General features: G+C 43.6%; 1 protein-coding gene and 1 long non-coding RNA gene across 2 annotated transcripts in view; both read left to right on the top strand.

The window, feature by feature from the left end:
• Positions 1-23,486, top strand: part of PARN (poly(A)-specific ribonuclease) — a 578,557-nt gene that overhangs the window by 482,223 nt on the left and 72,848 nt on the right. The gene's annotated exons all lie outside the window — the stretch shown is intronic.
• On the top strand, positions 5,305-7,289 carry LOC306650092. The gene is made up of 4 exons (XR_013760803.1): positions 5,305-5,410; positions 6,055-6,109; positions 6,251-6,837; positions 7,096-7,289. It is a non-coding gene; the product is annotated as an uncharacterized lncRNA (long non-coding RNA).

Raw genomic sequence — 23,486 nt, 5'->3', positions numbered from 1 at the left:
GGCACTTCTTAACCTTCCTTTTATTCATACCAGCTATACTCCCCAGGTCTGAGCCTAAAGCAGTTTGCTGTCTATCCTTTAATAGCAAGGTTTCTCTGTGCTGCATATAGTTTTTTGCAGACCATGAAAGGGGCTTTTTTTGGTCACAGTTGATTCCGTTTTAAAGACAAATAATTAACAAAGGCTTAAAGAACAGCCCAGATGTCAGCCGCTGATCAGGGAACCTGGTTTCTGCCCGACAGGCTGTGGGGATCAGGTTCAGGCAAGCATCTTCTCTGAAGTCAGGTGGTCCAGTTGGTCAGCAGCTGGCACCGAGGCATCCTCAGATGACAGCATTTAATTTTGTCCGAGACGGCTGGCCCGGCTTCACAGCTCCTTCATAGCCTCTTCTGCTCCCTGGGATTTTAGAGGTTGAGGATGGATGTCCACTCGGGGGCACAAGGCCAAAGAGAGGTTGGCTGCAGAAGACACTTTTTTTTTTTTTTTTTTTTTTTTTTTGCAGCTGTGCCTGATTACCCTCTGGGCAACCCCTGTTTACTCCTTTCATATCTGGGGTTGGAGTGGAGTGACCCACCCGACTCTAGGGCCTGTCCGACTCTGGGCATTCTGTTCCATCCCCACAAGAGGTGGGTTGGGGCTGGGCAGTGAGATGCACAGAGACTTCCTGAGAAGGCCAGGGCTGGCTCTTTCCCACTGACTTTGAAAACAAGAGAATGAGATGCTGGAGCCCCTGCAGCCATTTCTGCCACCTCAAGGAGGGAGCAAACATCGAGGGAATGGGGCTGAAACCAGGAGAGAGAAACCCAATCCTGATGGTATCTTTTCCATCCCTTGATCCAGCTGTGCCTGAAGCCAGGCTCTACCCTTGGCCGCCTTTAGAGTTACCCACTGAGCCAATAAATTCCCCTTTCATGTAGTCCAGCTAAGATGGTTGTTTCGGTCACTGGCAACCACAGCAGTCTTAACTGATGAAATGGCTCAATGCAAATCCTTGGCCACTGAGAGAGAAAGAACCCAGAGGGCACGTTCTACTCACATGGGCGAGTGGCATTGACACTATACGTGAACACCATCGTAGGAAGAGCCACCATGGTAACGAGAAGCTCCGCATCTTAGATGATCATGCCCACCAGGCATGGGCTAAGTGCCAAGCATGCCACCACTCACGTGTTTAAGCCCCACAACCATCTTGCGCTGCAGGTCTATTTCTACCAGCTTGGTAAGGATGAGAAGCCGGAGGCTTCAGGGCCCCCTGTGCACCTTAGCGGCAGTTGGGGCTGGTCCGGGATACTGACTGGTTCCCACTGTTCTTCTGTGGTAAACAAGTAGGCTGCTCACTGGCAGACACAAAACTCTAACAGAGTGTGATTGTGAGGGGTGTGGCTGTCCCCTGGCACACAAGGATGCTTACGTCCCAGGTGAGGTGGAGGCTACCCATAGGACCTGCCAGGCGCCCAGCTTACATGGCTGTCTTTGGGCCCCGCAGAAGAATCAAGTGCTTTTTGTCACTGCTCAAAGACAGGCAGACCATGCCTGGCATGAGATCAGAACCCATTAGGTGCAAATCAGCGGTGTGACCTTGGACGGATCTGTCCATCTTTCCGAGACCCTCTGTTTTTCCCACCTGGCAGGTGAAGACCTCAGCCCTGGCTTGTCACCTGCCATGCTTTGGGAGCGTCCTATGGGAAGGTGATGAACAGGGGCGAACAGATGGAGGACGATGGTTCACATCGTCCCTGCCCAGGGCTGGGATGAGGCAGGCCAAGTGGTGACCTGAAAGGAACCTTTCTGTCCCCAAAGAGGAGAGAGATAAGAACTGTGAAGCAGAGTAGCGAGCGCCGAGTGCCGCCACAGGCGCTTGGGAGTTTATTTTTACCCTGTTATCTCTATCCCGAAATGTCAGCCTTGGAGCCTCTCTCAGGCTCTCTCCCTGCTCCTCCCCGGTGGCAACACAGCCTGGAAACAGGCCCCCTCTCCTCCTCTGCTTCCTCTGCCTTTCCGTGAGAGCCACAGTGCTATGGTGACGGGAGGCATGGAAACGTCGAAAGAGAGAAGTGGGAGGAGAGACCTTTTATTTGGGTTCTGCAGCGGGTTCACTTCCTCCCAGGGACCGAGGACGCACAGGAGGCCCTCTGCACTGTCGGGCAGCTACTGCAAGGTTTGGCACACGGGCTCTTTATGTTGCAAGACATGAAAACCCAATTGAAACTGGTTTTTATAACAAAGAACATTGAATTGGCTGAGGTTGCTAAAATATCCAGGGCTGGTCAGGCTTCAGGTAAGGCTCGATCCTGGGCCTGAGGACTATGAACAAGGACTTTGAGTTCTCCATCTCTCACTGTGCCTTCTGTGTTATTGGCTTTATCCTCAGGAGTCACACTGTGCTCCCCCGCAGGCCCTAACAGTTCCGGAATCTTCCCCATAGTCACAAATAGCTGCAGTGACTCTAAACTTCATATCCTCATTCTGGAGGCTCCCAGGGAAAGACAGGAAGTGTGTTTTTGCCAGCAGGCTGTTGGCAATCTCTTCTTGGGCTTCATTGCCTCTGATTGAGTTCTGGGCCCATCCCTGAGCCAGTTACTTCCATGTGGGGGCAGAAGGTGAAAAGAACTTCTGAGTAGCAAGAGCCAAACCATATTCCCCAAAACAGGGGAGCAGCGATTTCCTGGAGGAAACGAGGGGCGTTGCATCCAGAAGGTGGGGAGCAGATGCGGAGCTGCAAGCAGGAGCCCGTCCTGCGGTTGATTCACATTTTACTTGCATCCTCTCAGGCCCGGGAAAGCCTCGGAGACAGGAGACACTGTTCCTTCTTACTCAGAAATAGGCCGACACTGACTTCTTCCTTTTCCAGATGTCAGTTTATTTGGGGTTTTGAGTGCTAAGAATTCCAAGTCTGTCCCTCTCAAAATGTCACCTGGTCTACAGAATCTCCCCCAGGTGGAGAGGTGGGTTCTGGCGGAAGTGAAACGTGTTTGTCTGTGGAAAGCTTCCTCTGCATTCAACATAAAACCCACACCGTTCCCACTGGCCAGCCCACCACTTGCCCCCTTGCTCTATCTAGCCACACTGGTTGCTGCTTATTCCTTCAATGAGCTAGTTGCACTGGAGCCTCAGAATGCTCAGGGCTCTGTTTAAATGTCACGGCCTCCAATAGATCTTGGATCAACCAAGCAGGTAAGACCCTGAAGTTGCCATGTGCATTAATGCTTCCAATATCTCTTTCCCTTCTCTAGACTGTCACACCGTGAAGCAGGGATTGTGTTCAGCCACAGCCATGCGCATGGCCTCCAAATCCTGGTTCTACGTCGGGTCCGTGGTAGGTTCTCAGTATTTATTGAAGAAATGAGTGAAAATTCCTTTCGAATGGCCTTAGGAACTTTCTCAGGGTGCGGCTATTTCCGATGCTTTTGTTGGCTTTTTTTGGGTTGCCTATGAAAAGGCTGGGCACAAAAGGGACAAAATAGTCACATTTTTTCAAATGAAGGAATGGAAGCTGTCTGCTGGAGGGATTCTCTCTAGGTGGTATGAAATTGGCAGGTGTCATTGCTTGTGAACATCTGAAGGCATGGAACTGCAGAGGGCACCACGGACTCTTCTTAACTATCCAGATTTCTGAGTACAGGGGCAGGATCACCAAGCACCAGCAAAGTCAGGAAACGAAGCACCAGGATGACATTGTTAACTTTTGCTCAAGGAGGCGTGGGAGATGAACGCTCCATAAGAAAAGGAATATTTCACCACGTCCATTGCAGACCCACAGGTCAAGGCCAAGGCCTCATGTGCCAATCATCCAGGTGGAATTCCCAACCTCTCTGTGGACCCACACTCTCCCCAAGACTGCCTTGCTTGTGATCATCCTCACAAGCAAATGGACAATTGGGTGAGAGTGTGGGTGGCCCAGTGTAGCTCAAGGAAATTAAAAAATGTGCCACTTACCTACAGCTGTGGCTCATTTCTCTGCCGAATAGACAACACACTGTTTGTGGTATCTGGTGTGCATGGTCTTTCTCTCTTCCCCCATTCAGGCCCATCCCTCTCCTGGCGCTTTCTGGGCAACTTGACCTTTGCTGTACAGAACTCTCCATCATTAGTGATAATATCTTTATTTAGGCAATTATTTGACTAATATCCCCCGCCCCCCAGACTTCTTAAGAGCAGGATGGTGCTCTCTAGCTGTATTGGGTGCTCCAGTCTGGCGCCTAACACATAGATGATGCCTTGTTAATACCTTTAGCTCTGGAGCAGAGGCTGAATTTTTTCACTGTAAATCATACCTGTCCTCTAATCACCACCTGGCCCTAGAGTACTGTCTGGAGTAGAGGAGAGGCTCAACCAATAACAAGACAGAAAGTGAATGAATGGACACTTATTCTTTTGTTTCCCAGAGAAGCTTGGCTACCTTTTTTTTTTTTTTTTTTGCGGTGCTGGGGATCGAACCCAGGGCCTTGTGCTTGCAAGGCAGGCCCTCTACCAACTGAGCTACATCCCAGCTCTGGCTATCCTCTTAAGGCTAAACTCCTGGAGCAGGAGCCTGGGGGGAAGCTATAATATACCATAAACCCAACCAAGCCCAAGGGTTCCACCTGAGTCACCGCCTTCAGACTCAGTAGGTCTGACCAACCCAGCAGGCCAGCGAAGGGGGCAGCTTCGAGCACAATCTAAACTAGTTCTTTGGAGAGGCTGCACCTTTGGACTTCAGCACACCAAGTTCTGGGTTAGATACTTGAAGTTTAAGTGGGTCAGGGCTCCCGGTCCTTATCGCATATCCTTGAAAAACAAAGCAAAACAAACACCCAGGAATGGCATTGTACTTTTAGAGACGACCTGGCCCCAGTGTCTGCCTCCAGGTCAGGAAGATACTGAAGAGAAAGGGGTTTTTCTTCTCTGTTGCCACACCCACCTTCCTGGGGGACATCTGAGTCCTAATGGGGTCTCCTTGCATCTGAACTTTTACCAACCAAGGGCTGAGATATTTGGTCTTCTGTGGATCCTTGGGAGAGACAAAGGGGTCACAGACCTGTTGTTCCATCACCAATCCAAAATCATACGGAGAAACCACCAGCATCCAAATATGCCTGGTGTTGGGTCCACCCCAACCAACCAACCCAAGTGGCTCACCCTTGAACCCTTTCCCTTCCTGAGCCAGAAGGAAAGTCAGAGTGATTCACGGGTCATCTCCAAGTTGTAGGCCCTGGCTCGTGCTCCAGGATGAGTTCATTTCTTATTCTTAGAGACCAGACTCAAATTAAACAAACAGTTCCTATAAATAGAGAGGGGATACGCTGGGCTCAGTGTCACTGAAAGGTCCTTTTCACGGGGACGGACTTGGATGTTCTCGGGTTACCCCGGTACTACGTGTGGCAGGGTTGTACCTTTTCAAGTGCTGTCCAGGAGGGAGAAAATAAAGCAGGTGAGTCAGACACTTGGATTTGACCAGGTTCTGTTGACTTCATCTCTCTCCCTCTTTTTGCTACATGCTCATTCACACCCAGAGCAGGGGCCTGAGAGGAAGGAGGTCACGCTATCAACATCCTAGCCAGCCAACTTGGGCAGCTCCCTCCTGGGAATGGGTCCTGGTTCAGATTGCATTTGACAGAGTGTTCTGGCTTTTTAGATTAGATTGCAAACTCCCTACGGGAAGGACCCAAGTGCTAGGATTTCCTCCTGGTTTCCCCTAATGCCACCAAACACAGGGATGGCTAGTGTTTCCACAGCAGACCCTGAGCTGCGGATTGAAAGAACCCTCCTTGTGCATGGTGATCTTCATGGCAGGGAGCAACATGGAACAGAGGCCAAGCCCTAGTGTGACTTTGGTTTTAATCACACGGAGGTGTGCTTAAGAGGTGGATGACTCCCACCACCATGATTGCCAAGTGGGGGCCGGAAACGCCCAGAATAACTGAGTAAACATAAAGCCACAGGGAAACGAAACCATTCCATCAACTCAGCACGTGGCCAGGGAATTTCAGGCACTATCCTAAGAGATTTGTAAAAATTCAGTAGGTTTTCCTCTAACCCTGCAACGTTAGACTTATTACTATTTCTTTTCTATAGACAAGGAAGTTGAAGCTCTGAGAGATGATGGACTTTGCACAAGGTCATATGGCTGGTAAGTGAGGGTTGGAAGCTGGGCAGTGTTTGCTCCAGAGTCTGGCTGGTGTTTCGTAGTAAAAATTAAGTACTTGGAGTATCCCTTCCCAGTGCTGCCTTCCCAGGTGACCACAGGCCACTCTTCCCACTCTCAATTCAGGTGCTTCTGGTACCTTACCTTAGGGTGAAGCCCCTGGCGGCACCTCCCTACCCTCAGGAATCTTCCAGGCAGAGTCCTGGGACAGAGGCCAGGTGATTGCATCAGATGTCAGGACTGTCGTTGGGAAGGTGAAGATGAAGACACACCGGACTTTCTTCGTTTCACTGGGTTCAAACTGGAACCAGGCAGTTTTGGAAGTGTCTGACACCTTGCCACCCCGGAGGGCAGCTGGCTACTGGACTGAGAATGTAATCAGCACTGAGAATAACCAGAACTGAAAAATGGATCCTGTGGCATGTGTAAGCCTGAATCCTGCTGGACCTGCTGCTGGAACCTAAGCTTCCGTGTTGACTTTTGGCACTCTTTCCCCTTACTGTTTAAGTTGGTTAAAGTCCATCTTCTATCACTTAACAGTGGAAAAGAGCTCTACCTGAGAGAGACTGGCCCATAAAGAAACAGTTTGGTCCAACTGATAACCCAGCACCACCCACAAATGAGAACCCATCTGCACGTCCCGCATACTCCATTCCCAGTGACTCAAATCCAAAAGCCCACTTCCTGCCTGAGGCTTCCTTAGGTTACACCAGGTAGAATTACCAGCCGTTGTCTTTGGGTGTCGCCATACAAAACTTGTACCTGCTAGCAATTTTTTTTTTTTTTTTTCCTTTTGCTTTTGCTGGGGATCGAACCCAGGGCCTCGTGCTTGCAAGGCAAGCACTCCACCAACTGAGCTATCTCCCCAACCCCTTAGTGCTTATTTTAATCTGCCTTGAAATACATTGGGTTATCTACAAGCCATTCATTAACGTTTATTGAATGCTTCCTATGTGCTACATTCTCTTTAGGGGCTGAAGAGTTGGAGGGAATAATGTCAGTCTCGTGTCTGAGTCTGACTAAGTGTCAGACACTCTGCTCAGCACCTAGCGAGCATCAGTAGTGTAACTACATCTCCTGAAAACCCCCACTAGATAAGGAGGAATGATGTCCTCTTCTCTACATGTCCCAGGATAGTGCGGGAGGAAACGATGACACACCGAGATTTCAAGCGATTTACCAAATAAAGATGGCGATTTCCACAAAGCTTTAGAATTTGTCTCACTACTCAAATCCTGCCCGTTTCACAAATCCCTCGCCCACAAAGAGGATATAAAAGAATCAATAGGTATTAGAGGATTTTACAAATACTAGGCTGTTATTTGCCTCCTAACGAACACACACATACACTAAAGTTGCGGGTGTATTTTTTTTTTTTTTTTTTTTTTTTTTAACTATTCCTGCACCTCCAGTGTAGTGAGAAGAACTTCTTTGAGAGGCTGTGGGGAGTTTGGTCCTCTGAGGCTGGAGAGATTGAGGCACAGGGGACTGCACACAGTTACTCCTGAGAGTATAGAAGGTTAGAGACCAGAGAGGAAGCTTCTGTGGTTAGTCTCCCAATGCCCATAAGTTAAAGGCTTGGTCCCCAGCTTGATGCTGTTGGGTGGTGGTGGTGGAGCCTTTGAGAGGTGGGACCCAGCTGAGTTCAGAGGAGCCTCTAATCCTAGCTACCCGGAGGTTGAGATAGGAGGATTACAGTTCAAGGTGGCCTTGGAAACTTAGCAAGACATAATTCAAAATAAAAATCAAAAAGGACTTGGGGACTGGGGTTGTGGCTCACGGTAGAGCACTCACCTAGCATGCATGAAGTTCTGGGTGTGATCCTCAGCACCATATAAAATAAAATAAAGGCATTGTGTCCACCTACAACTAAAACAAAATATTTTTTTAAAAAAAGGACTGTGGTGTAGCTTAGTGGTAGAACACGCCTGGGTATGATCCATAGTACAAAAAAGGAAACGAAAAAAGAGGTGCCAAGTGGTCTTAGGTCACTGAGGGTGTCCCCAAAAAGGATTGTTGGAGCCCAGTCTTTTCCCATCTGTCTCTTTTGCACCTGGCCTTGATGCGAATGGGTTTCCTCCAACACAAGCTCCTGCTTGATGCGCTGTCTCACCACAGGTCCCAAAGCAATGGGGCGAACCAGACATGGACCAAAACGTCCAAAACTGTGAGCCCAAAGAATCCTTTTCTCTTTATAAACTGATTAACTGGGTATTTGTTACAGTCAAGGAAAGCTGACTAACGCAGAAACTGTGGGTTTGTATCCCCAAAGCTTGTCCTGGCAGAGTAAGTTTCCTACGGACAGTGTTGGACAGTGGGCCATCCTTAGATATGGTCTCACAGGACCATCTAGAGGGCATGAATCCCCATCAGACACACAGGAAGGTGGACTACCAGAGTCTGCAGAGCAGGAAGGGCTTCCTAAGGTGACTATAGCTGCAGCTCCCCGAGTGCTGGTGGCTCCTCCAGGGCCCAGTCATCAGCCCACCTGGTGCCCGAGCACATTCACAGGGTACCATCTGGGACTCTTCCCAGAGGACTAGCAACCCTCTACAGTGGACCACATGGAGGAAGAGCAAGAAGTCTGTCTTCAAATAAAGTCTGAAGTATAGTTTAGTATGTTGGATTGGACATTCTGGTTTTAGAAATGAGACTAAAGGTGTGACTTAGGAATAAAGGGACTTTTTAAATTGTAAACAAATGGGATACATGTTGTTTCTCTGTACGTGGAGTCAAGGCATACCATTTGTGTAATCACAAATTTACATAGGGTAATGTTGTTTGATTCATTCTGTTATTTTTTCTTCCCCCCCCCACCCCTCTTTTCCCTCTATTCCTTCCTTCCTCCATTCTTGTCCCCCTCCCTAACCCTAACCCTAACCCTCCCTAACCCTAACCCTAACCCTAACCCTACAGGACTCCCCTAGCACAAGAAATAAAAGCAAGAATCAACAACTGGGATAGATTCAAACTAAAAAGCTTTCTCTCAGCAAAGGAAACTATCAGCAATGCGAAGAGAGAGCCCTCAGAGTGGGAGAAAATCTTTGCCACTCATACTTCAGATAGAGCGCTAATCTCCAGAATATATAAAGAACTCAAAAAACTCTACACCAAGAATACAAATAACCCAATCAACAAATGGGCTAAGGAAATGAACAGACGCTTCACAGAAGAAGATGTACAAGCAATCAACAGATATATGAAAAGGACTTTTTAAAAACTGTGAATGAGAAGGAAGGTTCTGGTACCTGCCTGAAGTTCTTATCCAGTGCCAGGATAAGGACTTACCTCACTGAAACCTCAAAGAGCCACCAGAGGCAAAACTAAAGTTCCACTCCTTAAATTCTCCTGCCCAGAGGCCAGACAGGCGAGGTGAGCTGCTCAGGGCCCCAGAGGTGGTGAGAAAGGCAAGGCCATGTTCTTCACCATACCGTATGCTGCTTCTCCCCTGGCGGAAATCACCAGCGTGCTTGTTCCTAATGGGAACAACCCCCTTCTGAGCTCTTTAATGCCTTCTTGATTTTCTTTCCTTTTCCTCAACTTATCATAAATGGCCCTGGACCAGCACTGACAAAAGTGGGCATAATCAGAAGTAGAGATAGTTATCCCAGGATCACTTCAACCAAGACACTGATTCCAAGACCAACAAGTCCCTGAATACCAAATCTGGAGCCTTCCGTTTCCAGCTACGTGAATATGTTACGATGACTAAGTGGCTCCCGTGGTTAACATGACTGCTGAGCTCTCACCAAGCTCTGGGGGACTTGCTAAGGGCTTTGATATATTTTCTCATTGGATCCTAAGTCAAGTAGATCCTCCTATAATTGCCATTTAGGAAGGAGGAAACTAAGGCTTTCGGGAGTCTGCTGTGCAAGGTTTTAAAGCCAGCCAAGTGGACCAGGTCCAAACCTGGAGGATACAGTGCATCACTAACCACGAGGTGATTCTTGGCACCTGTACCTGGAAACCCCTCGGCTGTGCTCTACTTGGGGTGCTCAGCCTGTTTGGAGTTATGTGCTGCTCTTCCCTATTTACAGTGAGAGACCCTCTCCTGGTCTTTGCTGGCTTTTAATTAAGAAACTGACTTGACCCATTCCAAGCACAAAGGGCTTTCTCTGTTTGGAATTTGGTCTGGAGTTTTTTGAGAGCAAAACCACGGCATGTGTGTGTGTGTGTGTGTGTGTGTGTGTGTGTGTGTGTGTTGGGTAGTAAAAGGATATATTGTGTAGCTATGAAAGGTGGTGACAGGGCTGGGATCTTCTGTATCTTTAAGGAGATGATTGCATGGACCCTAGTTTGAGACTGGCAGGCAGAGTCAGTAGAATTGAGAGACCATGACACCGTTCTCCTCTAGATGTGAGCTCCATCTCGCTGTGGAGCTGAGCAAAGCCATTTTTTTTTTCTTCCTACTCTTTCGTGGGGATGTTTCAAAACTCTGTAGGAAACAGTATCTCAGCGAACATGTCCACGCAGGCCTGGGAGGTGGACTGGAGTGCCTTGGCTTGAATTATTAGCAATGTTTCCTCCTCAAGGCACTTCGGCTCTGAGCTTTGGCTTCTTAATCTTTAAAAAGGTGACAATACCTTCCTCAACATTTATGAAATGCATCAGCTCTTCATAGATATTCCAATTCACCTTCCCCCATTGGTACACGATACAATGATGATCCTATTTTTTGCCCACTTCTGAAGTTAACGGTGACCGTGTGAAATAAGAATGAAAGTGATTTTTGTCACTGCCAGGCTTTGCGATTCGGTGTGGTCTGTGCCTTAGTCCATGTTCTGTTGCTATAACAGAATAACACACACTTGGGTAAATTATAAAGAAGAAAAGAATTTCTCACAGCTCTGAAGACTGGCAAGTCCAAGAGCATGGTGCCAATGTCTGGCCAGAGCCTTTGTGCTGCCTTGTAACATGGCAGAAAGGCAAGGAGAGGAAGCAGGCTGAACACATCCTTTCACCAGGAGTCCACTGATAACACACTCACTCACTCCTGTGATAAAACCTTAGTGCATTTGCAAGGGCGGTGCCTTCATGGCCCTTAAAGAACCCACCTCTTAAAGGCACCGCCTCTGTTACATGGCAACGGAATTTCACCTTGACCTTTGGTGGGAACACTACAGTCTGGTTTTTCCTCCTCCAAGAGCTCCCATCTTCCTGGGTCCCTGGGTGCCTTTGATGAGCACTCCCTCTCCTCACCGTTTTTAGTCATCACTAGCCATGTAGCATGTGTGAGAAATAACTTTTGTGGTTTTAAGCCACTGAAGCTTGGAGGTTGCTTGTTACCACAGCATAACTTAGCCTATCCTGACTAATGGTGTTGGTGAGGGGATGAGACATAGAAAACTACACCCAACAAGATGTCTTTATATGCCCATGTGACTGGCTACAATAAAAAAGATAGACAACACCAAATATTAGCAAGACTATGGAGAAACTAGAATCTTCATATATCATTTGTGGGAATGTAAAATATGTAGTCCCTCAGAAAAAGTTTGTTTCTTAAAAAGTTAAATATAAGTTTTTTATGCAGCTGACCAATTTTATTCCTAAGTATCTATCTAAAAGAAACAAAAACACATGTCCACATAAATGTTTGTAGGTAAACATTCATATCACCATTATTCATGATAACTGAAAAGCTACAATGATCCAAATGTCCCTTGACTTGTGAATAGATACACAAAATGTGGTATATCCATACAGCGGAATATTATTCAGCAATAGAAGGAGTGGAATACTGGTACATGCTATCACACAGATGAACCTCAAAAACACTGTACCAAGTGAAAGAAGCCAGATACAAAAGAATATATAGTGTATGATTCATCTTTTATGAAATTCCTAGAAAAGACAAATTTGTAGAGACAGAAGGCAGATGGATTCTTGCCTGGAGCTCAACATGGGATAGAGGACCGGTCAACCACAAACAGGTTTGAAGGAGTTCTGGAAGATGGTGGAACATTCGAAAACTGAATTTTGATAATGGCTGCTCAAATTTTGTGAAATTCTTCGAATTATATACATGTAATGGATCAATTTTATGGTATGTAAATTCGGTCCCAGTAAAGCTATTAAAAAAGGATACCTAAGCATTATATCTGGCATATAGCAAAAGCTCAGGAAATGCTTATCAGTGCTAACCATTTCAGGAATGAGCACGGGGACTGAGCTCCTGCAATGAATTGACTGGAAGTGAAGATCTGCATTCAGAGAAGAAGTGGGGCTGTGTAATTGGGCATGCGCAGACACCCACCTCCTTCCATTCCCCCATTTGTACTTCTTCCTGCTGTTCACCATATGCAAGAGACCATGAACATTGACATTGTCCTGCATCAAGTTCTACTAGAAGCCAGGGATTAAAATCAGGTGTTCCTTGTGGTTCTCTGTCGAGGCCCTTGGATGCCTTGAGACTGAGCCTTTGGAGATGTCCCAAGTAGACTTCGCCTGGTCTGACTGAAGAGTGTGTCAGGGCACATCCCTCCACCCTCCTCAGCAATTTAGTATTTCCAATCAACTCTCATCGCATGCTCCCTCGTGTCTGCTTAATGCTCTGAAACGAGTCCTTCCACAAATCCCACCAGAACCAGGAGGAGATGAGAGATGGCTGAGGGGGGAGGGGTGGAGTGAGGTGGGGGCCTCCCGCGCCAGGGTGTCAGAAACACTCGGTGCATAAGGTTGTCTGTCATCTGGCCACAGAATTCTCAGGTCGGTGGGTGCAATTCCACACAAGTACTGCTTAGGCCCCAGGGTCCTGCAAGCAAGACAAAACTGATTCAGAAAGAGCGATAAAGTTGGCATGTCCTTTGTTTCCATGACTGCCAGAAAGATGGAGCGCAGCCCTGGGACACTGTGGCTCTCTGGTTAACATTTAGCAGGAAGTGAAGCACGAAAGAGAAGATGCACTTAATGGCATCATCTGAAAAGCTAGCACCCGAGAGACGCAGCAGGCTCCCAACTGAGAAGTGTGGTCTTGATCTTCTGTATTTCTTTTCTTTTCTTTCTTTCTTTTTGGTACTGGGAATTGAACCCAGGAATGCTTAACCGCTGAGCCACATCCCCTGTCATTTTTTATAATTTATTTATAGACAGGGTCTTGATAAGTTGATTAGAGTCTTGCTAATTGCTGAGGCTGGCTTCAAACGCGCAATCCTCCTGCCTCAGCCTCCCAAGTCACTGGGATGACCCGTGAGCCCCACCCCCCAGGTGATCTTCTCTATTTCTGAGCCCGCTCTCCTAGCTACAGTGTCCTTTTTGTGCATCCTTCTTTCTGGTCACTTATTGGAGAAAAAAACAAAGTTAAATGGTTTTATAACTGAATAAAAATGAAGAAAAAAAGGAAACACTGAACAAATGACTAAAAAATAAAGACAAAATATAATGGATGGTAGAAACAGGAAATGAAAGATAAAAGCAGACCTAAGTAGAAATCAGAAAATAATAGAACTGATAAGAAATCAAAGAGCTAGCTCTTTTAAAAGACCATTAAAGGCTGGGCTTGGTGGCGCACGCCTGTAATCCCTGTGGCTCAGGAGGTCGAGTCAGGAGGATCACAAAGGCAGCAATGTAGTGAGGCCCTGAGCAACTTAGCGAGACCCTGGCTCTAAATAAAAAAATAGAAAGGTCTGGGAGTGTGGCTCAGTGGTTGAGCACCCCTGGGTTCAATCCCTGTTATCAAAGAAGAAAAAGGTTGAAAGTATACTGGTTTAAATTATGCTAATAAAATGTTGACTAGAATAAGTCAAAGCAACCTGCTCAAGAGGAGAGAGGAAAATCCGGTGAGGCTAAAAGCCATGGAAGAAACTGATGAAAAATGCCCCACCACTTTTACGGGACACAGGTTCAAGTGCTTTGGGGGTGGGAGGACAAATTCTGTCACATGTTAAGGGAAGAGCCTTCTATATAACTGAATTGGCTCCAGGATATAAGGAAAATTTAAAAGTGTCCCAATTAAAGTTTAAAAGGGTCCCAACCCTGATAATTGGGTACTGAGGAGAGAGAGAGGAGAAAACAAGAGTACTCCTGGTCCAAGGGATCTGGGGACAGTGTGGCAGGTTGACTGCCACCCACCCACCAATTTGTGAATTCCTGAACCAATCTCAGGACAAGAGAAAAAAGTAGAAATATTGAAAAGGGCACAAAGTTATCATTGTCCCACCTGTAATACTCAAAAGCATGAGCTGAAAAAGCATTAAACGTGAGTGAGCCCTGCTAGGTGGTCAGTTACAAAACCCATTAAAGTTCACAGAGCAGGACGGCCAGGGCAGGGCAGAGGGAGGAGCGGTCAGCCACCATGTGCAGTAACGACAGACAGCCTCGAATTAACTTGGCAAGTTAATTGCTAGTCTCCAGGATATATATAGAACCCAAAAAACTTAACACACACACACACACACACACACACACACACACACACACACAAAAACCTAATCAACAAATGGGCTAAGGAACTGAACAGACACTTCAAAGAAGATATACAATTAATCAACAAACACATGAGAAAATGTTCATCATTTCTAGCAATTAGAGAAATGCAAATCAAAACTACTCGAAGGTTTCATCTCACTTCAGTCAGAATGACAATTATCAAGAATACAAGCAACAATAAGTGTTGGTGAGGATGTGGGGGAAAAGGTCTACTTATACATTGTTGATGGGAGTGCAGATTAGTGAAACCACTTGGAAGCAGTAGGGAGATTCCTCAGAAAACTTGGACTGGAACTACCATTTGACCCAGCTATCCCACTCCTTGGTTTATACCCAAAGGACTTAAAATCAGAACACTACAGTGACACAGCCACATCAACGTTTATAGCAGCTTAATTCACAATAGCTGAACTATGGAACCAACCTAGATCCCCTTCAAAGATGAAAGAATAAAGAAAATGTGGTCTATACATGCAATGGAAAAGTACTCAGCCTTAAAGAAGAATGAAATTCTGGCATTCATAGGTAAATGGTTGGAGCTGGAGAAGATCATGCTAAGCAAAATAAGTCAATCCCAAAAAAACCAAAGGCCAAATGTTTTCTCTGATAAGTGGATGCTGACCCATAATGGGGGGTGGGTAGGGAAGAATGGAGGAACTTTGGATTGGGCAAGTGGTGTGGGAGTGGGAAAGGACGGTGGAATGAGTGGACATTATTACCTTGCATACATGTGTGATTACATGACCAGTGTGACTCTGCACCGTGTACAGAGGAATGAGAGGTTGTGCTCCATTTGTGTACCATGTGTCAAAAGGCATCTACTATCATGTAAAGCCAATTAGAACAACAACTACAACCACAACGAAGACCCTGGATTCAATTCCCAGCTCCAAGTAAAATTAAAAAAACAGAAAACAAAAACAAAAAGACCTTCCAAACATAGTTAATTGCTGGATCTTTATGGAGTGAAATATAAAATATGACTGAAGAATATCGAAGATGGCTTCAACAAATGGCAAAACACACTAATTTCCTAATATTGTGAGGATTCCTATTACCAAAATAACATAAATGTAATATGATTCCAAGAAAAATCTAAACACATTTTTCTTTTGGAAATTTGACAAAAAGAATCTTAAGTGTTCATCTAGAAGAATAAGTGCTTAAGGATGGCCAGTTAGCCAACAAAAATTTCAAACAGCATAATAATAAAAAGGCAACTCTTCAACAAGTTATTAATAGTCACCACAGAATGATATGCATATATGATTGGGGGAATAATCAACATAATACAGGAACAGAATTGAAAGCACAAAACTATATCCAGCTGCAAACATATGTACAATATAAGACGAAGCTGCCAATTAAAATCAGGAGGTAAAAAGAGTATTTTCCACAAATGGTGTTCAACAGCTAAGCTCACCATTTCAAAGAAGGTTAGATCCCTGCATTGTATCTTAAACTGACAGAAATTCTCAGTGGAACAGAGATTTAAATATAGAGAATGAAAAAAGAATGCCAATAGAAAAATCGGGTGAATGACATATATATATATATATATATATATATATATATATATATATTCAAGTGAAGAGCATTTTAAAATACTGAAAGATTAACAATGTAACATTTTTAAGAATATAAAGGTTAAATTATAGAAAAAAGACAAAAGGCAAATTTAGAAAAAAAAGCTTTTGCAAAAACAATGCTCTTAATAGACATAATTCTTCCAAATAAATAAGAGAAAGGATACTTGGTGGATAAGAGGAGAAAAGACACCAATAGGCAGTTCAGAACACAGACAAATACAAACGACCAGGAAACATGGAGAATTTCATCTCAATAGTAATAGAAGAAACACAAACTGAAATAGTAAAATGGTATTTGAACTTAGAATATTGATGATGGTATTCTCAGAGGGTGTGGTAAATGGGCTCTTGTATCCTAATGTAAATATAAATGGATAAAATGTTGGAGAACAATTTGGCTAAATATATTATAAAAACTAATATATAAATATATTATAAGAGTTAAAACATATCTTTAGAAAATGAACCAGGTGTGGTGGCACACCCTTGTACAATCCCAGCGCTTGGGAGGGTGAGACAGGAGGATCACAAGTTCAAAGCCAGCCTCAGCAAAAGTGAGGCGCTAAGCAACTCAGCGAGACTCTGTCTCTAAATAAAATAGAATATAGGGCTGGGGATGTGTGTGGCTCGATGGTTTCATTGCCCCTGAGTTCAATCCCCTGTACCAAAAAAAAAAAAAAAAAAAAAAAAAAAAAAAAGAAAAAAGAAAATGATCATGGTTGTGTATAAAGGTTTAGTGTACAAGATACTCATTTCATCCTTGCTTGGGAACAAATGGAAACAATGTAAGAATCATGAAGACCCGGATGATGACAGTGTATGAGCTCACTAGCCAGCATCCATTGTGATTGGTTGGTGAGTGGGGGGCATATCTGGAATAGAGTTTAGACATCGTCCACATGATGCAATACTCTGTACCACTCACATACTGATATAGATAAACATTTACAACATTGATAAACTATGTGTAATATTAGGCAGAAAACTTACAAACTAGAATATACTGTATATAAGAAGATTCCATTTTAAATGAAATATAATATCCATGTGAGTAAAGACAGAAAAAAAATTCTAGGATACACATTGAAGTGCTGGAAATGATATCTGGCTAATAAGATTTTACATACACACACTTATTTATTTATCTCATCTTCATATTTTTTTTTCCAGTGCTGGGGTTTGAACCCAGAGCCTTGTGCTTACAAGGCAAGCACTCTACCAACTGAGCTATGTCCCTAGCCCACTCATATTTTCTAAAAGTATACAATAGTCCCTCTTATCCAGCATTTTGTTGTCTGCTGTTTCAGTTACTCAACTGCAGTTCTGTTCAACTATGATTTGTAAACATTTGTCTTCATAAGAGAGAGAGAGAGGAGAGAGGGAGAGAGAGAGAGAGACCATATTTGCATATATAGCATATTGTTATAACTGTCATATTTTATTATTAATTATTGTTAGTGTCTTAGAGAGACCATATTTGCATATGTAGCTTATTGTTATAACTGTCATATTTTATTATTAATTATTGTTAGTGTCTTAGAGAGACCATATTTGCATATGTAGCTTATTGTTATAACTGTCATATTTTATTATTAATTATTGTTAGTCTCTTACTGTGCCTAATTTACAAACTAAACTTTATCATAGGCATACATATATGCATAGGAAAAGCAGTAGGTAGAGGGTTCAATGTGGTTTCAGACATCTACCCCATATGGATAAGGGGGACTGCTATAATTGCTTTTATTTCTTTATCAGAAGTTTTTTTTTTTTTTTTTAAGATAATGGCCAACTCCATCCATTTACCCGCAAATGTCATAATTTTATTCTTCTTTATGGCTGAATAATATTCCATTATGTATATATTGATGATACATAATGTGGGGAGTGGGTAAGGGAAGAATGGAGGAAGGATGGATTGTGTAGAGGGAAATGAGGGGTGGGAAGGGGGAAGGGGAAGGAAAGATATTGGAATGAGACAAACATCATTATCCTATGTACATGTATGATTACACAAATGGTATGAGTCTACTTTGTGTACAACCAGGGAAATGAAAGTTGTACCCCATTTGTGTATAACAAATCAAAAAATAAAAAAAAAGATAATGGTCAATACTGGTTGGTGCTCCAGGGTAGAGAAAGGTACTGTCTGGAAAGTGTCCTTGACTGGAGTCAGGCAGTGGGATCCTTATACTTGCTGCTGGTTATATGAAGGCTTACAGACTTTCAGGAGAAAAAGTAATGTATCAAGAAAAATGCTTATTAGCGTGTCCAGTAAAAATCTGAGCAACAGGATTATGGTTTTCATTTTCTTCTTCAGATTCTTCTTCTTAGTTCAAATTTGATGAGATCATGTTATGCTTATAATCAGGAAACAACCTCACAATTCAACCTCCAAGTACCATAAAATCCTACCATGGCTATAATGGCCCCCGGGGCCTGGGACCAGCCAGTCTCCATTTCCCTCTCCCTCTCCAGGTTGCAGAATTCCAACTAAATTCTGTTGCTTCCTCTTTCCTGCCTCTACTTTCAGTTTTTTTTTTTTCTTCTGCCAGGATTGTATTCTCTTCTTTGGGGTTTAATATTCTGGGAATGAATTTATTGAAACCCATTTATCAATTTTGTTTTCCAGAATGAACCACTGGCCAAAATTAGCCAGTTTGGATATTCATTTAAAACCAAAAAAGTCTCGGTAGCTTTCACCAGAAAATTTCACGGCTTTAAAGGCCATGTTTAGTTTTGGTTGTTACTGATAAGAATAGACTTTCAGCATTTCTTATAGGAAATTTTGATTTAGATCGACTTTTTCCCTCCAACCTACATACTTAGAATTTTCAAACTTACATAAACGTTATACAGGGCTGTGGAGCAAGGCTCAGTGGTAGGGTGTAGTAGTTTTTACCTAGCACGTGTGAGATTCTGGGTTCAGTCCCCGAAAATGCGGAAAAAATATACTGCAACTTCCCGTGTACCCATTATCTGGATTGTAAAATGGTTACAATGAATTTTTTTTTAAAAAGAATATGGTCAATGCTTGATTACAATCTTTGTTTAACTTTTTGATGATCACTTAGCAATCTTGGGCTTTTGTGAAGTTGGTTTTGTTGAATGTTTCCTTTAAAGTTTCTATTTATGGTTAATGCTTACAGAAATGAGGTACTGATAACATGATTCATTATACTAGTTCATTCTGAGGAAATGAACTTTCTCATCTTAGAACTGTTTAATACATTTTTATGTCAAATCCTTATGCAAACTGCTGCTTACTCATGTATTCCAAACGATCCTTGTTAGAAACCAACATTTTCAGCATTTCTCAGGAAAGGATTGTTTCAGCTAACTCTGATTTCTCTAATATGCTTTTAAACTTAATTGAGATTTCAGATTTCTTTGGGATTTTTGGCATTAAAATTTGACTTGTCTAAAACTGAATTCCAACTAGATTCAATTTTAAACTTAATGAATTTAAATTTAAGCCTGATATACCATAATGAACGATCATAAAAAAATTTATAGTTCGAAGAATAGAAAAAGCCATTCATAAGTATCAAGAGGAAATGAGAAGAAACTGAAGCAAATCTGTTTGACATGAAATGCTTAAAATTTGTTTGGAAAATAGCACTTCACATGAAAAAACAATCAGCTTAGACTTATTCCTGCTTTGCTCTCTTTCTCTCTCTCTGTCTCTCTCTTGCAGTGCTGAGGGTTGAACCCAGGTGGCACATGCCACGTTTTAACAGTTTCATTTGCTGGGGGGCATTATCAAGTCAAATTTAGTTAATAACCAGAAAAGCATATCTTACAATCAGAAACCCAAAGTTGAATACTCTAATTAAAGTTACTTGGTAACTTTGGCAAATTCAATGTATTGGTTATTTGGCCAATTGGATTGATTTGCTGTGAGTTGGTCATGAAAGGAATTGACTTAAGACCTAAGTGCTTGACACATTTTAATTCAGTTTTCCTAATAAACGTATGTCCTCTGTCTATCATCCCTGTTTTACAGATGAGAAAACGAATGTTTCGCTGGATGGGTAACTTACCATATTAAGTGAGGCTGTTTGAGCCCGAGCGTAAATTGCATGCTTAACCTTACAGCTAGCTCTCTAGCATCCAACTAGTTCTCTGCTACTGGTGGCCTTACAGAGCAAGAACTGTTCCAACAGGCGTCACTTCTTGCAGGAAGTCTTCCCCGACTTCTAAGACCAGACTAGGTGTTTCTCCTCTGTGTTCCCAGTGAACTCCATTCATGTCTCCATCACAACACATGCATTGCTTTCAAAGTGTCACCATGTGTCTCTGCCTTACCCAGGGTATTGTGAGTTCCTGGGGGGCAGAAGCACTGACTTTCCCATCTTGGTAGCCCTGGAATCTGTCACAGGACCCTGGCACAGAGTGGGTGCTCAGTAAGGGCATACCTGACAGGAGTGGATTTTGGAATTTATCCAGTCTTGTGTACTCAGAGCTCTGTGACTCTCTGAATCATGTTCGGCTAGCTTGGGTGCTGGGCTGCACAACTGGCTTTGATTGGCATATGCAGACAGCAACCCAGGCAGCTGTGGGGGGCGTTTTCAGATGGGAGTTTGAGTGGTTGTAGATTGCCCGATTATTCAGCATCACTCCCAGGAAGGCCAAGGAGAGGAAGGGAGGCCCCAGATGGTGCCTTTCTGTTTCTCCCTCTCTCCCTTTCTCACATTCTATTTTCTTCATAGTACTTTAATCAAACTGTCATCCTGATTCCCTCCCAAGATGAGAAAGTAACTCCAGGAAAGTGGAGGTCTTGTTGGACTCATTCTGTAGTGAACTTCCAGGGCTTAGTGCAGTGGTTAGCACCAAGTTAGTCCTGATTCATATTTGTTGAATGAATAAGCCTGAGTTGGGTCCTCATTCATATCTCTAAAGCTTCTTCTAGCTTTAATGGTATGTGACCCCATGGCCTGTTCTGGCAACTTGATCCAAAGCATCTTATCAACCTGCCTGGCATATTAGGGAGAAAATGAGGATGTGGGGGAAAAGGTATACTCATACATTGTTGGTGGGACTGCTTGGAAAGCAGTATGGAGATTCCTCAAAAGAACCACCAGATGACCCAGTTATCCCAGTCCTTGATATTTACCCAAAAGATCTAAAATCAGCACACTATAGGGATGTAGCTACATCAACATTTATAGCAACACAATTCACAATAACTGAGTTATAGAACCAGCCCAGGTGCCCATCAACACATCAATGAAGAAAATGTGGTGTATACACACACAATGGTGTTTTACTGAGCTATAAAGAAGAATGAAATGATGGCATTTACTGGTAAGTGAATGGATGGAGCTGGAGAACATCCTGCTAAGGGAAATAAGCCAGGCTCAGAAATTCAAGGGTCGAATGTTTTCTCTCATATGCGGAAGCTAGAGCAAAATAAGGGAAAAACTAAGGAGGGTGGATCCCAGGGGAAAAAAAGGGAGATCAGTGGTGTAGAGGTGGAGGGAGGAGGGACAGGAACCGGGAAGAACCGCAGAATGGAATTGATCAAATAATGCTGTGAACACATGAGTATGTCACAGTGAATTCCACCTTCGTGTATACCCACAAAGCACCAACCGAAAAAGAAGCAATAAGTAAAAACAAGGAGGACCAGTAGTGTAGAGGAAGGGGAGCTGGCGAGGGAAGAGGGGAAGAAAAGAGGAAGCACTAGGGACCGAAGCGGAGAAATTACATTCCATGCATATGTGATTATACATGCGCTCTACAAAACTAAAATGCACCAATAAAAACATGAAAAATACCCAGTTTGACACTGTCCCCTAAAGTTGACTATAAACCTTAACCTAACAATTTCACTCTTTGATTGCACCTGGATATGACTAGATAGATACAAGGGTGTTCATAAAAGTACAGTTTATAATATCAAGAACCTATGAGCAAATCCAGACACCCAGTAAAGAGAGGGTTGATGAATAAATTCTGATCTATTCATATAATGAAATATTATAGAGAAGCCCAAACTGAATGCCAGCCACATGCACACCAGGATGGATCTTACCAATATAAGTAAGCCCTAAAACCACACTTTTTTTTTTTTTTTTTTATAAAGTTAAAACAACACCTATGCATACCCAGACTTTTTGGAATATGTATAACACAAAGAAGATTTGATAAGATCCTACAGAAAAGACAGCCAGTGAATATTAAACATAACTCAGGATGAGGGTTCACTTTGACTTGGGAGGAGGGAAATCAGATGCATGTGGATCTAGAGGGTTGGTGTATGTTTTCATTTCTTGTCAAGGTCCTAGCTTGGCGGTGGGGAGAGGGGGAGTTTTGTTAATACTATCTTCATTGAAAAATAACAAAGAAGTTCACGTGTGGATCAACGCGTGTTTCATGAACCACCGACCAGGGGCCCAATTATAAAAACACCTATTTTAAACAGAAGTTAGACTAAAATGAGGGAAATAGGTTGTTAATTAGAGGAAACATAGGAGGCTTGAGTCTGGACCACACATTGAAGATTCAGTTCAAAGGGACAGATGGAAGGTTTAGATCCCCAGCTAAAAAGTCCTATGACAAAACTTATCTCCGCGACAGCTCTCAGGAGTACATTACAAAAGACCTACCTGAAGAATATATTTTCTTTTGTAAATATTCTCTTCCATTTCCCAACTCGCTCTCGGACCTGGCTTTGCCAAACCAGTGAAAGGCTTGGAGATCCCCAACAACAGAGGACGTGGGTTCCTTGCTTTTCATGACGACTCAACTCTCCTGTCTGCTCAAAAGACTCCTCTCCTGTTCTCTTATTCCCACAAGGCATTAAGTGTGAAATGAGGCCTTGCTTGGCAGTTGGCCACCAAGTATCCTTGTGCAACTTCTGTAACCCATGCTTATAGCGCTGCGGAGCTCCAGAATGCATTACGGGAGTGCTGTGCAGACCAGGCCACTGCTAGGCCTTGAGTTTGCTGTTGTTGTTTTAAGTAAGTAATGTGTTACCGTAATTCCATTATTACAAATGCAAAAGCTGGTTCTGTTTTGTGGATTCTTCAGGACCTGGTGCAAACAGCAACCTGTTAACTCTGACCTCTGGGATGTGTTCTGCTGTTCTGGCACACAGTAGGCACTTCATGAATGCTTGTTGAATAAACAGGCATGATTTTCCACATATTAATTTTGAAGACCCTGGATTTCAAGGGAAAAGATTTGTTGAGAACATGCTTCTTCCAGACCGTGTTTTCTATAGCAAAATTTGATCTAAAGAGTATGAATCCATTTATGGGATATGTCAAAAGAAGCTGAAATTTGGGACTATCTTTGAGAATTAAGGACACCAATAGCCATTGTGCCTGAGGACATCCACA

This window comes from Sciurus vulgaris (assembly GCF_902686455.1).
Source record: "Sciurus vulgaris genome assembly, chromosome: 18".
NCBI lineage: Eukaryota > Metazoa > Chordata > Mammalia > Rodentia > Sciuridae > Sciurus > Sciurus vulgaris.
This window is presented reverse-complemented; position numbering and strand designations above follow the sequence as displayed.